Raw genomic sequence first — 16,132 nt, forward strand, 5'->3', positions numbered from 1 at the left:
TCACTTTTGTCACCAAGCTCCTCAAACTCCATCCCCTCTGACAGCTGTCAGTCTGTTCTCGGTATCTATGTGCCTGTTTCTATTTTCTATTTTTTTGTTAGTTTTGTTCATTAGAGTCCACATATAAGTGAAATAATATGGTACTTGTCTTTTTCTGACTGGCTTATTCACTGAACCTAATAATCTCCAAGTCCAACCATGCTGTCACAGAGGTTAAAATTTCCTTCTTTTTTATGGGTGAGTAGTATTTCATTGTGTAACCAAACCCCGGCTTTTTTTATCTAGTCATCTACTCAAGGGCACTTAGGCTTCTTCCAAATCTTGGCTATTGTAAATAACTGCAATTAACATAGGGTGTACGTATTCTTTCATATTAGAGGTTCGGGTTTCTTTGGATATACTGCCAGAAATGGAACTGCTGGGTCATGAGGCAGTTCCATTTTTTAATTTTTTGAGGTAATTCCACACTATTTTCCACAGTGGCTGCACCAATCTGCATTCCCTGATGTTTACAAACTTTTCCCCCCAATCGATTTGGGAGGGGGCACAAAGGAGAAGTAGAGAAAAAGAGGGAGAGAGAGAAAAAGAGGGAGGAGGAGAGGAAAAGAGAAGCATCAACTCATTGTTCCACTTAGTTGTTCCCTTGTTAGCTGTGCACTCATTGGTTGCTTCTCACATGTGCCCTGATGGGGGGTAGGGATTGGACCTACAACCTAAGCACGTCATCTATCCATTGGGCCTTCAATCTTAATTTGTAATAATAAATGCAAAAATAGACAAAGACTTAATGACTCACCTTACTGAAGAGAAAAAAATCAAGTTCCAGACTATTAAAAATGAAAAACGACTTTTAACAGTTAAATAAAGCAGAAAATAATTAACTATGTTTAAGAACTGATATGTTCCAGGTTAGCAATTTTAGTTTTTCTTTCTATTTATACAAATTAAGGAATGGGGTGCATAATACATGTTGGCACAACTTTTCAAGCTTTACAACACTTATTGCCCAAAATATACATATGTCCAAGAACTTGAGCATGAGTACAGACTTTTCTGATCAACAATTAATGTACCACCTGCCTGTCCAGGTGGTGGTGCAGTGGATAGAGCATCAGCCTGGGACTCTGAGGACCCAGGTTTGAAATCCCAAGGTCGCCGCTTGAGCATGGGATCATAGACATGACCCCAAGGTTGCTGGCTTGAGCCCAAAGATCGATGGCTTGAATCCAAAGATCTATGGCTTGAGCAAAGGGGTCATTGGCTTGACTGTAGCCCCCTGATCGAGGCACATATGAGAAAGCAATCAATGAACAACTAAAGTGATGCAACTATGAGTTGATCTCATTTCTCTCTCTCTCTCAAAAAAAGAACCAACTGATGAATGCATATAAGAAAACAAAAACTTGATCTCTCTCCTTCCTCTATCTCTAAAATCAATTCTTAAAATTATTTTTTATTTTTCGGCCCTGACTGGTTGGCTCAGTGGTAGAGTGTCGGCCTGGTGTGCAGGAGTCCCGGGTTTGATTCCCGGCCAGGGCACACAGGAGAAGCGCCCATCTGCTTCTCTACCCCTCCCCCTCTCCTTCCTCTCTGTCTCTCTCTTCCCCTCCCGCAGCCAAGGCTCCATTGGAGCAAAGTTGGCCCAGGCGCTGAGGATGGCTCTGTGGCCTCTGCCTCAGGCGCTAGAATGGCTCTGGTTGCAACAGAGCAACGCCCCAGATGGGCAGAGCATCACCCCCTGGTGGGCATGCCGGGTGGATCCTGGTCAGGCGCATGCGGGAGTCTGTCTGACTGCCTCCCCGTTTCCAACTCTGGGGGGGGGGGGGGAATTATTTTTTATTTTTAAAAGACAGTAAAAAAACCAGAAAACCACAATAAGAAATTGGTTATATGAATCTTATCAAATTCATTCGTACAATGGAATATTATATAGGCTTTTTAAAATGAGGTGTAGAGGCCCTCCAAGTTCTTTGGTTAAATTAAAAGACTGGGAGCCCGCCTGACCTGTGGTGGCGCAGTGGATAAAGCGTCGACCTGGAAATGCTGAGGTCGCCGGTTCGAAACCCTGGGCTTGCCTGGTTAAGGCACATATGGGAGTTGATGCTTCCAGCTCCTCCCTCTGTCTCTCTCCTCTCTAAAAATGAAAAAAAACAAAAAAAAAAGACTGGGAGCCCACTGTGCTTCTATTTGTTTATTAAAAATAAAGAGGGAGGGGGAAATGGGGAAAAAAGAAATATGTGAAAAAAGAAATCATATAAAGGACATCCTTTAACAGCAGTAGTAGCCTTTGGGGAGGATGTCTATAAAGATCAAAGACCTAAAGTACTAGGAGCCTTACTTTTTCACAATACACCTTTTTGTACTGCTTTGACTCTACTAGTTTATGTCTTCTTTTCAATTTAAAAAAATATGAACTTATAACTTTTTTTACTATAACTAAATACTACAGAATAAAAGATATAGGAAAGAGAAGATCAGAAGCAGCAATTCCGTTTAGATCTATCCCATTTCCTCCATTAAGTCTTCCTTAACAATCCCAGTTGAAAATGACCTTCTATTCCCCTGAACTTCCAAACCACTTATTTATGTTGGTGCAATTGTTTTTTCAATTATACTTATTTCTCAACTAGATTATAAGCACCTCCATCACAAAGGGATTCTAATGTCCACAATGCTCAGCACAATCTTTGAAGAACAGTAAATAATGAATAAGAGCATTTGCACACTTATAGAAGGGCTGTCCAGTCCTAGGGCAATTAGGAAATATGAATGTATTCTAAGGCCCAGACATGATTTATCTGGGACAACTCTATGACGGAGACATGGGTCCCAAGCAAATCCTCGAGACTCTAATTTTACTCAATATTCAGGAAGAAAAATTAACCTGAGAGTTGAATACTAGAAAACTTTCACAACCAAACATCAAGTATTTTTGGGTACCTATATGAACATAATTTAAAAAATAATATAGCATTTTAAAAGCTTATAAAACATTAGCCCTGGCCGGTTGGCTCAGTGGTAGAGCATCGGCCTGCGTGCAGAAGTCCCAGGTTCGATTCCCAGCCAGGGCACACAGGAGAAGAGCCCATCTGCTTCTCCACCCCTCCCCCTCTCCTTCCTCTCTGTATCTCGCTTCCCCTCCCGCAGCCAGGGCTCCATTGGAGCAGAGTTGGCCCGGGCGCTGAGGATGGCTCTGTGGCCTCTTCCTCAGGCACTGGAATGGCTCTGGTTGCAGCAGAGCGAAGCCCCAGGTGGGCAGAGCATTGCCCCCTGGTGGGCATGCTGGGTGGATCCCGGTCGGGCGCATGCGGGAGTCTGTCTGACTGCCTCCCTGTTTCCAACTTCAGAAAAGTACAAAAAATAAAAATTTAAAAAAAAAAAACCAAAAAAAAAAAAGCTTATAAAACAAATGGTCCCACCTCAAAAAATGGACAATTTTGGGTCTGCCCTACCAATCATAAATACTGATTCTTATGCAAATGAACAGATAATTACAATTCATATCTGGCAACAAGAATTATATTTTCAGTTGTGGTCTGAGAAATTTACTTAAATGAAACAGGCTCTGAGCTGGACCTTAATGACTAGATAACAAGGAAGAAGCAAAAAAAAATTAGTATGACTCAGGGGCAACAAAAGTGGGAAAGACTGATTTTTTAAAAACACTGTGGTAAGAGCTGAATATTAGATTAAGGAATTTGGGCTGCACACTGAAGATTCTTAAGCAAAAAAATAAATGTGATCAGATATTTAATAAGATTAAACTGGCAAAAGTAGAGAGTACTAAGGAAAAAATGTATCAATAGGATTCTACAAAAACAAAACCACTTGGGCCCTGGCTGGTTGGCTCAGTGGTAGAGCGTCGGCCGGGCGTGCAGGAGTCCCGGGTTCAATTCCCAGACAGGGCACACAGGAGAAGCGCCCATCTGCTTCTCCACCCCTCCCCCTCTCCTTCCCCTCTGTCCCTCTCTTCCCCTCCCGCAGCCGAGGCTCCACTGGAGCAAAGTTGGCCCAGGCGCCAAGGATGGCTCTGTGGCCTCTGCCTCAGGCACTAGAATGGCTCTGGTTGCAACAGAGCAACGCCCCAGCTGGGCAGAGCATCGCCCCCTGGTGGGCATGCCGGGTGGATCCTGGTCGGGCGGATCCTGGTCGGGCGCATGCGGGAGTCTGTCTGACTGCCTCCCGTTTCCAACTTTAGAAAAATACAAAAAAAAAACCACTTTATTCAATACCATCACTCACTCAACATTCATTGAATATTTAAATGATCAAGTCTTGAAATGTCTTACAGCTGTGCTGTTGCTAATGGCTTCTCACCAATAGAAACAGTGCTCTCTCCATATTAGAGTCTTCCTCACTTTTCAAGGTCCTGCATCCTGATCACCTGGCCAGAGATAGTCCCTTTCCTCCTCTGAACTTCTCCACAATCTTTAATGAGCAAAACAGGCTGCCTTGTACTGAAGTGACATGAGCACTTGATTGTGTACACTTGAAAAGTCAAAACCTTTTTAACGTTCACAGTGCCTTATCTATAGTAAAAGCTTAATAAATATTAAGTATGCATGTGTATGCAGAAGTGGGCAACAGCCAAGCAGTAGCAAATTAAAGACCACTGAAGCTTAAGGTCCCACTAAGCTAAGAGAATGGTGGTATGAAAACTCAGTTTAAAAAGTCTCACAGATGCCTGACCAGGCGGTGGCACAGTGGATAGAGCATCAGAGTGGGATGCAGAGACCCAAGTTTGAGACCCTGAGGTTGCCAACTTGAACCCAAGGTCGCTGGCTTGAACAAGCGGTCACTTGCTTTGCTGTAGCCGCCCCCCCACCACGGTCAAGGCAAATATGAGAAAGCAATCAATGAACAACTAAAGCGCCACACCAAAAATTGATGCTTCTCATCTCTCTCCCTTCCTGTCTGTCTGTCCCTATCTAACTCTGACTCTCTCTCTCTCTCTGTCCAAAAAAAAAAAAAAAAGTCTCAGAGCCCTGACCAATGGTATAGCATCAGCCCGGCGTGTGGATGTCCTGGGTTCAATTCCCAGTCAGAGCACACAGGAGAAGCGCCCATCTGCTTCTCCACCCCTCCCCCTCTCCTTTCTTCTCTCTCCCTCTCTCTTCCCCTCCCACAGCCAAGGCTCCAGCCAAGAAGCAGAGTTGGCCCAGGAGGAGTGGGATGGCTCCATGGCCTCCACCTCAGGCGCTAGAATGGCTCCAGTTGCAACGGAGCAACATCCCAGATGGACAGAGGATCGCCCCCTAGTGGGCATGCCGGGTGGATCCTGGTTGAGCACATGCAGGAGTCTCTCTGTTTCCCTGCTTCTTACTTCAGAAAAAATCCAAAAAAAAAAAATCTCACATGGGAGCTATTTTGTACTCTGGGGAAAATGGGGGAGTGGGAGAGATACTGAATGTTACTGATGAAAATTCACGATTTCAGGCTTGCCTAATTTGGGATGGATACACCTAAGGCTTCCACCATTCTAGATATGGTTGTGCACTTTGAAAATAGCTCCCTGAATTCATTGTATCGATACTCAAAATGATTTTTAAAACTTAATACAGCCTGACCTGTGGTGGCGCAGTGGATAAAGCGTCGACCTGGAAAACGCTGAGGTCGCCGGTTCGAAACCCTGGGCTTGCCTAGTCAAGGCACATATGGGAGTTGATGTTTCCAGCTCCTCCCCCCTTCTCTCTCTCTGTCTCTCTCTCCTCTCTCTCCCCTCTCTAAAAATGAATAAATAAAATAAAATAAAATTTAAAAAAAAATAAAAAAAAAAAAACAATACAGTAAGAAGTCCTACCTTATGATACGAAGATACCACCGACCCTTCAATAAAAGCAGCATGCGTGTGGAGTTATTTTTCTTACTGGTGAAGTTAAACTTTCCTAGATGCAATCAAACACTTGCCCTGACAGCAAGGGAGCCAACTACTTTTGTTGGGATAAAAGTATGGTTATAGCCTGACCAGGCGGTGGCGCAGTGGATACAGCGTCGGACTAGCATGCGGAAAGACCCAGGTTCAAGACCCCGTGGTCACCAGCTTGAGTGCGGGCTCATCTAGTTTGAGCAAAAGCCCACCAGCTTGAACCCAAGGTCGCTGGCCCCAGCAAGGGGTTACTCAGTCTGCTGACGGCCCACGGTCAAGGCACATGTGAGAAAGCAATCAATGAACAACTAAGGTGTTGCAACAAGCAACGAAAAACTAATGACTGATACTTCTCATCTCTCTCCGTTCATGTCTGTCTGTCCCTGTCTATCCCTCTCTCTGACTCACTCTCCGTCTCTGTAAAAAATAAAAAAAAAATTTAAAAAATAAAAAAGAAGTATGGTTATAAAACACAACCATCAGGCAGGTGCAAAAGGAAAGAGATGAGGCTGGATGAACAGAGAGCATGTAGACTAAAGACAATTTGGAGGAGAGAACATTGGGTAACCCTTAATACATTTTCAAATAAAGTTGCCAAATTTCAATCTGGGAACAAAATCAAGCTGATACAGCTTCTCTACAGAGTGACTTAAATTCAGTAATAAATTCACTGATGACAGCTTTACTGAGAGTAAAGAAAATATTTCTTCATTTTCTCAAACCAGGAGGAGGAGGTTGAAAATTCTTTCTCTTTCTCTCTGTCTTTCTCTCATACACACACGCACACACATACACATTTTTTTTGCAGTTCATAGGATATACTACAGTGAAGTCAGAAGCTCAAAGTCATCCTGTCCCCAAACTCATGAGTCAGCACAGACACCTGCATCTTCACATTTGGTATAAAAAGCTTAATCCACTTAATGTTTAACAAAAACTTTAATAAAAATTCTGCTCATCTAATTAATATCAGAAACTTTAGAAGATAGCATACTCCATCTCATTGTTTTATAAATCTAAAAAAAAAGAGGCTGAATGCACAAACCTTATAGTACAAGCTCACAAATGATTCTCAACTCTTCACTGGTAAGTATTCTTTTCAAAACAACAAGTTAACAAATAATGTTAACTAGGTAACAAAGGAGGATAATATTCAATGGTTTTCATGTGTGGATTTTTTATTAAGTTCTGTTTTAAAACTGAATACATGATCACTGTGTTCTCTCTACCCATTACAATAACAATTAACTATCATTTATAAAAATATCAGTTTAAGACATTTAGATTATGATAAACATTTCCTCTCAAAGCAAAAATAATTTGGTTTTAGATTTCACTTAAAACAGAAAAGCAAAGAATATTTTCTCAAAGTCCCCCACACTCACCTTTTTTGTTAAAACCCTTTCTCCCCCTCCCCAGGGCCTTCTCTTTTGTACTCAAGTTCTCAAATGCATAAGATGGAGGAACAATACCACAATACAACTGCAGGCTTCCTGCCTACTAGTTATTATTCTCAAGACTTGAAAACTTTCAAAACACTGCTTGGGTTGTTCGAAATTCCCTCTTTCAGATTCTCCCTCCTTCATGGAACATACATTTCAGAGAACGACTTTGAAAATGTCTTGCTGCACCCAATCAAAACACGACACAAAATAAAAACACCAGCCTTAGCTATAAAGGTGGGATATAAAGGTCGGAAATCTGGCAAAAGTGATCTAAAAGTACAGAACAGAAAGAATGTATTTCTGGCCAAGCACAGAAATAGTATTTTCTCATGCATATTAATCCTCTTTCTGAAAATTTTCACGTTTATATGGAAGTATCTATTTTTTTAATTGATTTAAGAGAGGAAGGGGACGATAGAAAGTGAGATAGGAACACAGATCTATTCCTGTATGTGTCCTGACCAGGGATCAAACTGCCAACCTCTGCGTTTTGAGACGAGGCTCTAACCAATGGAGCCATTCGGCCAGAGCTACATGGAAGTATCTTAAAGACTATAATAGTGCCATCAATTTTTTTTAACAACACCATATAGAGATCTAAAGGTCACAAACTACATTGGACTGAATAGAAAGGGCTACATTAATTATTACTTACAAAGGGAACTTCACACTAAAATGAAGTACATTCATTTATTTTAAAAAGTTGTCAAGGCAGAAAATTACCAGCAGTAGTCACCTGGAAACCTGGGACAATTCCCATTTCCTCTAACCACACTTTGATGGTAGCAGTAGTACTTACTAACAAAATGATTTGGTTATTAAGATAAACCTTATGTAGCTATTCGATTAGAGCAGCGGTTCTCAACCTGTGGGTTGCAACCCACAGGTTGAGAACCCCTGGATTAGAGGGAGGGGCTACATAAATTATCCACCCAGCTCAATATGGGTTCTTTCCTTTTTAAAGGCAAAAGTATTAAAAATTAAGGTAAAACATGAACAACTTGTCACATTGTTACAATAAATAAAACTTTTCCCACATCCCTTAACAAAAACAAAAAGACTAACTTATTTTAAACAGTTATTAAATACAACTCAATCGCAGTACAACAAAATAATTTAGCTACTCCTCTGGAGTTTGTTATAATGGGATTTAACCTGTACACTCAACATTCAATTAACCATGAGGCTTATCCTAATTGAGGATTATGCTGACTTCTGCAGTCCCTTCCCATCTATCCATCTACCACTCCAAATCAGCTGCCACAGCTACCAAAAGCAAAGCCCCAGGGAGCAGATTATCCATTGCTATGTGATACCCAGGCCAATATTTCCTTTCATCATGATGTGGATGACAAAGAGTTAAATTCAGTAATCCAGTCAGTCAAGTCTCCAAAAAGTGCAGCTTCATAATCCTCACAGCCTCTAACCAAGGAAATTAAACATTAAAGGACTTAGCCTGACCTGTGGTGGCTCAGTGGATACAGCTTCGACCTAGAACGCTGAGGTCGCTGGTTTGAAACCCCAAGCTTGCCTGGTCAAGGCACATACGAGGAGCAACTTCTGCAAGGTGAAGCTTCCTGTTCTCCCCCACCCCTCTCCTCTCTCTAAAATCAATAAATAAAATCTTTAAAAAATAAAAGAAGAAATAAAAAAAGAATTGAGCAATTAAAAAATATTAACAGAGGCCCTGGCCGGTTGGCTCAGCGGTTAGAACGTCGGCCTGGCGTGCGGGGGACCCGGGTTCGATTCCCGGCCAGGGCACATAGGAGAAGCGCCCATTTGCTTCTCCACCCCCCCCCCCTTCCTTCCTCTCTGTCTCTCTCTTCCCCTCCCGCAGCCAAGGCTCCATTAGAGCAAAGATGGCCCGAGCGCTGGGGATGGCTCCTTGGCCTCTGCCCCAGGCGCTAGAGTGGCTCTGGTCACGCGGCAGAGCAACGCCCCGGAGGGGCAGAGCGTTGCCCCCTGGTGGGCGTGCCGGGTGGATCCCGGTCGGGCGCATGTGGGAGTCTGTCTGACTGTCTCTCCCTGTTTCCAGCTTTTAAAAAAGAAAAAAAGAAAAAAAAAATATTAACAGAAAAGAAAAAATAGGATGCAGATGTTCCTAATGAAAAGTAGGGAAAAGCGCAAACAGAAAAGTAGTAGTTTATTTGCTCTTAGAATAGTCTTTGAGGCCTGACCTGTGGTGGCGCAGTGGATCAAGCGTCGACCTGGAACACTGAGGTCGCCGGTTCAAAACCCTGGGCTTGCCCGGTCAAGGCACATATGGGAGTTGATGCTTCCTGCTCCTCCCCCCTCCTCTCTCTCTCTCTCTCTCTTCTCTAACATGAATAAATAAATAAAAATAATTTTAGAATAGTCTTTGAAATAGGTAGACTGTGTGCCATTTGGGTCAGACTTCTTTCCTTTGCCTCTAAGCCACAAAGTTTACTACAGATAGTTAAAATAAACCTTTATTACTGTCCCCTGTAAACTGACCTAGGTCGGCAGACCCTACCAAAGTGAGTTAATGCTGACAAAGTTGGGAACTGACAGCAGGAAGTCTAAGAAGATGATCCGGTTTGTGGATAAACCAGCCTCCTAGCCATTGCATGTCTCCCCTTCCACTCCTGCTGTGTGTCTTCTAGCCATTTTCCTGCTCATTTAACAACTCTTCACCAGAAGGTAGGAAAGGGAGAGGCGATTAAATTTAAGTCAACCAGATCATTTGTTAGGGAGCTGAAAATAAGGTTAGGCTCTGAATAAATTGCATCCATAAGTCTGAATAATAATCTCCCAGAAACCCTGTCAGAAAACCACATGGGCCTGGTCTGTGGTGGTGCAGTGGATAGATCGTCGAACTGGAATGCTGAGGTCACCAGTTCAAAACCCTAGGTTTGTCCTGTCAAGGCACATACAACAAGCAACCAATAACTCAAGTGAAGCAACTACTTTCCCCCCATACTGTGTAAAATCAATTAATAAAATCTTTTTAAAAAGAGAGAGAAAACCAAACGGGCCAAATGAGTTTACCTAGCAAATATTAACAAAGTGCAGAAATAAGCCTCATTACAATAAAGCACCTCCTCCACTTTAATTGTGAAATGTTCATTTTGTAATTCCTTCCCACACTCCCAAAAACACTCACAATGGAAGAAAATGCCTAGTTTACTGCAGCACTCAATCTCAATGCTATCCCTGAGGATCTAATCTAACAGTCACCCATTGCTTTTACCTGAACTATGAGGAAAAAGAAAAATTAACATACATTCCCAACACTACATTTTCTGTTCCTAGAGCTCTAACTACTTAATAATACAAATAAGAAATATTCTGCCTGACCAGGCGGTGGCACAGTGGATAGAGCATCGGACTAGGATGCCGAGGACCCAGGTTGAGCACGGGCTCATCTGGTTTGAGCAAAGCTCACCAGCTTGGACCCAAGGTCGCTGGCTCGAGCAAGGGGTCACACAGTCTGCTGAAGGCCCACAGTCAAGGCACATATGAGAAAGCAATCAATGAACAACTAGGGTGTCGCAATGCGCAACAAAAAACTAATGATTGATGCTTTCCATCTCTCCATCCCTGTCTGTCTGTCCCTGTCTATCCCTCTCTCTGACTCTGTAAAAAAAAAGAAAGAATGAAAGAAATATTCTTCACTAAGAAATAATTCAAACCAAACTGGGACAGGTTCTGTCTGGTTTCACCTATGAGAAACTGCAATACCTCTTCAATCATGATTAAAGGAGTAACAATTGTGTTAAACTGTGATCCCTTTGCTGAGCAGATGAGTAACACCTGCAGACTATATTCACTCCAAATGCGCAACAAATCAAAAGTCTTCCAAAAAGTCTACATCCTCTGGCCATGGTTTGAAATTATACAGCTTTAAAAAATGCAAACAAAAACCCTGAAACCACTTAATACCAATGAAAACTAGGGTAATTTTTTATCTTACCCTACTGACCAAACTAAAATAAGAATTTTTTAGGCCCTGGCTGATTGGTTCAGGGGTAGAGGGTCAGCCTGGCGTGTGGATGTCTTGGGTTCAATTTCCAGTCAGGACACACAGGAGAAGCGCCCATGTACTTCTCCACCCCACCCCCTCCCTCTTGCTTCTCTCCATTTCTCTCTCTCCCCCACCTCCTGCAGCCATGGCTCGATTGAAGTGAGTTGGCCATGGGCACTGAGGATGCTCTGTAGCCTCCACTTCAGGTGCTAAGAAGAGCTTGGTTGCTGAGCAACAGAGCAATACCCAGATAGGCAAAGCATCACCCCTTAGTGTGCTTGCTTGCTGGGTGGATCCCCCTCCTGGCACATGCAGGAGTCTGTCTCTGCCTCCCTGCCTCTCACTGAATATTTTTTATTTTTTTAATCATTCCTTTGAAAGACTTCTCAAAAACAAAGTAGTCTTTGAGTTAAAAAGAACTATTCTAAAATCATACTGCTAATGCACAAAGAACTACATTTAAAAAACTTATCTGTAGTATGTCCCTACATAGTAAGGAAGTTTATTTCAAAAGACAATCAAGAAAGCATTAGTAAGTAACCATTTAAAGAACTACTTTTTATTTCTATGTCTCCTAGAAAAAGGGTCCAGGGTTCAACAGTACACTTATTCCTATTGTGTGAATTCTAGCTTATTTGCTCAGATGATGGGAGGTGACTTATAGAAATAATTCTCATACTGAGGGGAAATGTACAATATACTCACTTTCAAAAACAGTGAAATTGTTTAATATAATACTTAGTACCCTAAACTCTAATATCATTGAATTTTCTAATGAGTTGTTAGTGTTGGTAAATTCAAAACTACCATACTAAAACATAAAAATAGAAACCCTGTTAATTACATTCAGGTTATTCTGCATTTTCAAATCCTCTGTAGCTAAGAAATATTTTATGGTAGAAACATTTCCTATAACTGCTCTAGAAACATCACAGCTTCCACTTAGTCCACGATCCTCACATTCAAAATGTACTTCTATCTGCCAGAAGCTGGCATATGCTTTCTTTTTTTTTTTAATGCTGATTGAACAATTAAGTCATTTCTATCGATACATAAAATACTCCTATAATTTAGGATCACAGGCAATCTAGATTGCTGCTCATTTAAATGCAGAACCTGAAGCAACCTCCAGTGACAGGAGCTATAGTGTTCAATATCATTTTACATGTTAGAGAGGCTTCGTCTTACATACAAACAATGAACCCAGCAGGGTTCTTCATCCTCAAGCCCCACAGATTATTATTTCTTTAAAGGTGTTAGTAGATAAAGCAACATAAGCACTAAGTTCTAATAGCTGTCAACATTTTTTTAACACAGTTAAAAAAAAAAGTATTCCCACCCGTTTTCCCTTTCTTCTATTCATTTTACTTCCCTGCTTTTGGTATTCAACAGAGGTGTGCTTCAAATGAAAACCTTAAAATAATTACCCCAAAGACCAAGCATGCTCTAGAAACCAGTAATAGCCATTGCCCCCTAGGAGAGAAAAGGTGGAGAGGTTTAGAGTAAAAGACTCATTTTTCAATGTTTTTGTACCTTTCCAGATGGGTATCATATCTATACAATCTATTCTAAAACAAGCAATAATTAGAACAAGGAGTTCACAAACTTACCGATTTCCATTTAACACTGCTTTATGCGGCATTCATTGAAGACTTATGCGCCCCCCCCCCCCCCTTATTTAGAGTCTAAACAACCTGCTGCAACAAGCACTGAAGCTTTCTCGCAGCCAGGGACCAGTTACGAGGACAGGCATTTAAATCAAGGAGATGCAGCAATCTCGCTCAACACTACTACCACTCTCTCTCACTCATCTCATTCAACTCCCATTTAAAACCACTGCAGCAAGCCAGCTGGTACTCGCCTTCCTGTTTCTTTACGGAGCAGGCTTAATAACAAAAACAGCTTTGGCTTTGAAGCGCTGCTCAAAAACTGCAAAAAGGAAGTCTTCTCTTTCGGTGGGGTGTGTGTGTGGGGGGGGGGGGGAGAGGGTAGTCTGGACTTCGATAGAATCGCAGACCTTTCGTGTCATTCCACTTGGGAATCCCGAACTCGCCGCTAAGTGAGATCTGGGGACGATGATCTCTCCCTGTGACAACTGCTCTTTCGGTTAACTTTCCACCCTGCGTGCCCTCAAGCTGCCTGGGAAGCAACTGAGCCTTCCAACGACTCCGATTGTATTTTTGTTTTTTGCTTTATAAAGATCTATGCAAGGCCAACAGTTTATTTAAAACACAAACTGCATGTATGTCCGTAAGAGGATGAGAAACGAAGAAGAGGGAGGAAATAGTACATAGAAACAGCGAAATCTGAAATGTATCCACTAACTTCCCCACTTGCCATTTCCCAGCCATCACACCAGAGGTAGCAAAACGCCTTTCTACTGAGAAAACTGCTGAGGACCTACCCATGCCCAAAATGGAAATTCCGCAGATAATTCTCGTTAAAATATTAAAAATGCCTGAGTGCAGCAGTAAACAGGGCAACAAAATCCGACCCCATCCCGAGTACGTACGACTGGGAGGCTGAGTGGGGGTCGGCAGGGGTCTGCGCGGCTGCCCCCGCCCCCTAATTCTTCCCAGTAACTCGAAGGAGCCACGGCCGCGGGAAGAGGGGGATGCGGGCAGCTTCCAAAAGCCGCCCTCAAGGGCTGGGGAGGCAGAAGGGAGATAAAACTTTAAGGACAGGAGGGGAAAGTGGGCCCCCGTGGCCCCCCCAACTCCTCGGGGTGACCCCTCCCCGCGGGGACCCCTCGGACTCCCAAGCCGGCTGCCGCCCAGCTTTGACTGCCCTCCTCCGGCCGCCGGCTGCCCCCCGGCTGCGGGTAAGCGGCGCGGCCCCAACACCCCGAAACTAGCTCAGCGCGCCCCCCGCTCGGCGCGCCCCTCGCTGTCTCCGCGGAGCCCAAGCCGCCGGCTCGCAGGCAGCCCCGGGCACTCGCCCTCTTCCCTCCGCCTCGCACTCCACCCCCTCTCCCGCTGCTGCTCCTCCTTTATCTCCACTCACCGCCCGCCGCCATTTTCCTCGCAGCTCAGCTTTAAATCGGAAACTCGCTGCTCAGCCCGCAGCCGCCGCAGCCGCCGCCACCACCGACTCAGCCGCCGCGGCTGCTGCCGTCGCTGTGGAGGGGCTGAGGAGCCAGCGGCTGAAGCCGCGCCGCGGGGATCGCCGGGATATGTAGTCCGGGGGCCACGCCCAGCACTACCCGTCCCAGGGGGCCTTGCGCGGCCAGGGCACTGGGTGCCCCTGCCCCTGCCCCTGCTCCTGCCCCGCCGGGCTTCCGCGGCGCGAGGGCGTGGCGGCGAAGACCCTCTGCCAGTTTTCTCACTTACCACCTGGGCCCTGCAGCGGGGTCAGAAGAACTGGAATGCAACCCTACCCCGTTCTTAATTTTTTTCATACTTGCCTTCTTCCAGTAATATCTAATTCTTATTGAGTGTTTATTGTGTGCAAGCACTAATCCTTAAAACAATCATCCCTGAGCATCCGTTAGGGACTATTATTATCCTCATTGTTCCGAGGAGCAAACTGAGGCACAAGGTCAGGAGCCGCGGGGCTGTTCATTAGATGCTAAAGTCACTGGGTGAACGCATGCCGGGCTGTAGGATATTCACTATCTATTCAGTACCAAAGTATCATGAAGCAGAGTACTTATCAATTAGAACAGGGGAATGAATACCTTACTTTACTGTAGAGAGAGCTGCAGACAACACTTGAATCAAGTGATCGGTCATCAATCCCCACCACTTAGCACCACCAATCATGTGTCTCCCCATAAGATGCAATGGTGAGGGCATCACCCCCACAGTATTCTTGTCACACACACAGAAAAAAATCTAAACTGAATAAAACTATGAAAAAACAATCAGTCAAATCCAGAATGTGGCACACACTACAAAACACCTAGCTTGGACTCTTAAAAATATCAAAATATGAAAGAGTTAGAAACCAAATGCACTATGTGAACTTGATTGGATCCAAGTTTGGGGTGGTTGTTTTTTTTTTTTAATGCAAAAAGAACTTTGGGGGGATTTTAAAAATGGACTCTATATTAGATAATAATACTGAATCCGTATTAAACGTCTTGAGTGTGAAGACAATGAAATAAAGAACCACTTACTAGCTCCACCACTACCATTTCCCACCTGGGCTTTGCAGTACCTTGCTCCCTGCTTCCATTTCCTCCCTTGCATCCTGGAGTCTGTTCTCAACATAGCAACTAGAGGGATCCTGGTAAAAACCAAGCCTCTTAATGTCTCTCCTCCAAAATCTTTGCAGTTACCAGCAAAGCCCCACACAAACTGTTTCTCCCCCTCCTCTCCCTTTTCTAGGCTCATCTCCCACTTCTTGTCCATTCACTATTGTATTTTAGGTACACTAGACTCCTTAGGGTCCCTCCAGCATGCCTAGCACACTCTGGCCTCAGAGACCTTGCACTTGCTATTTCTCTGCCTTGTTCACTTTTTTTCCAGAAGAATCAAGTCTCTCGCCCTCTTGTCTACCCATGGTCATTGTCCAAATGTCACTTCTTCAGTGAGGCCTTCCCTAATGTCTCCATTTTAAGTTCCCACTCATTCCAATCCTAGCTTTTCCTACCCCTCTTTCCTGTTTCATTTCTCTTCATAGCACTTTTTATCATTGGAAACATTATATATCTTTGTTTACTTATGGTATATATTACTCTTTTTCTCACTAGAATGAAAGCTCCATGAGGTTGGCTTTTGTTTCTTTTGTTCTGGGATATGGTCTTAGCACCCACTACAGAGGTTGGCAATACTATGAGCTCACTCAATATAGGTTGCATGGGCATCCATCACACAACAGATAATAATACTACGT

At 43.6% G+C, this 16,132-nt stretch overlaps 1 protein-coding gene across 3 annotated transcripts in view; it reads right to left on the minus strand.

The window, feature by feature from the left end:
* Positions 1 to 14,433, minus strand: part of NCOA3 (nuclear receptor coactivator 3) — a 115,159-nt gene extending 100,726 nt beyond the window's left edge. For 2 of the 3 annotated variants that reach the window (XM_066387575.1, XM_066387572.1), the window contains exon 1: positions 14,300 to 14,428. The gene's annotated coding sequence lies outside the window, so the exon portion shown is untranslated. Of the gene's footprint in view, positions 1 to 14,299 lie in introns of all 3 variants that reach the window. The other variant, XM_066387574.1, reaches the window with a different exon arrangement.
* Positions 14,434 to 16,132: the final 1,699 nt, after the last annotated feature.

This window comes from Saccopteryx leptura, chromosome 5 (assembly GCF_036850995.1).
Source record: "Saccopteryx leptura isolate mSacLep1 chromosome 5, mSacLep1_pri_phased_curated, whole genome shotgun sequence".
Lineage (NCBI taxonomy): Eukaryota > Metazoa > Chordata > Mammalia > Chiroptera > Emballonuridae > Saccopteryx > Saccopteryx leptura.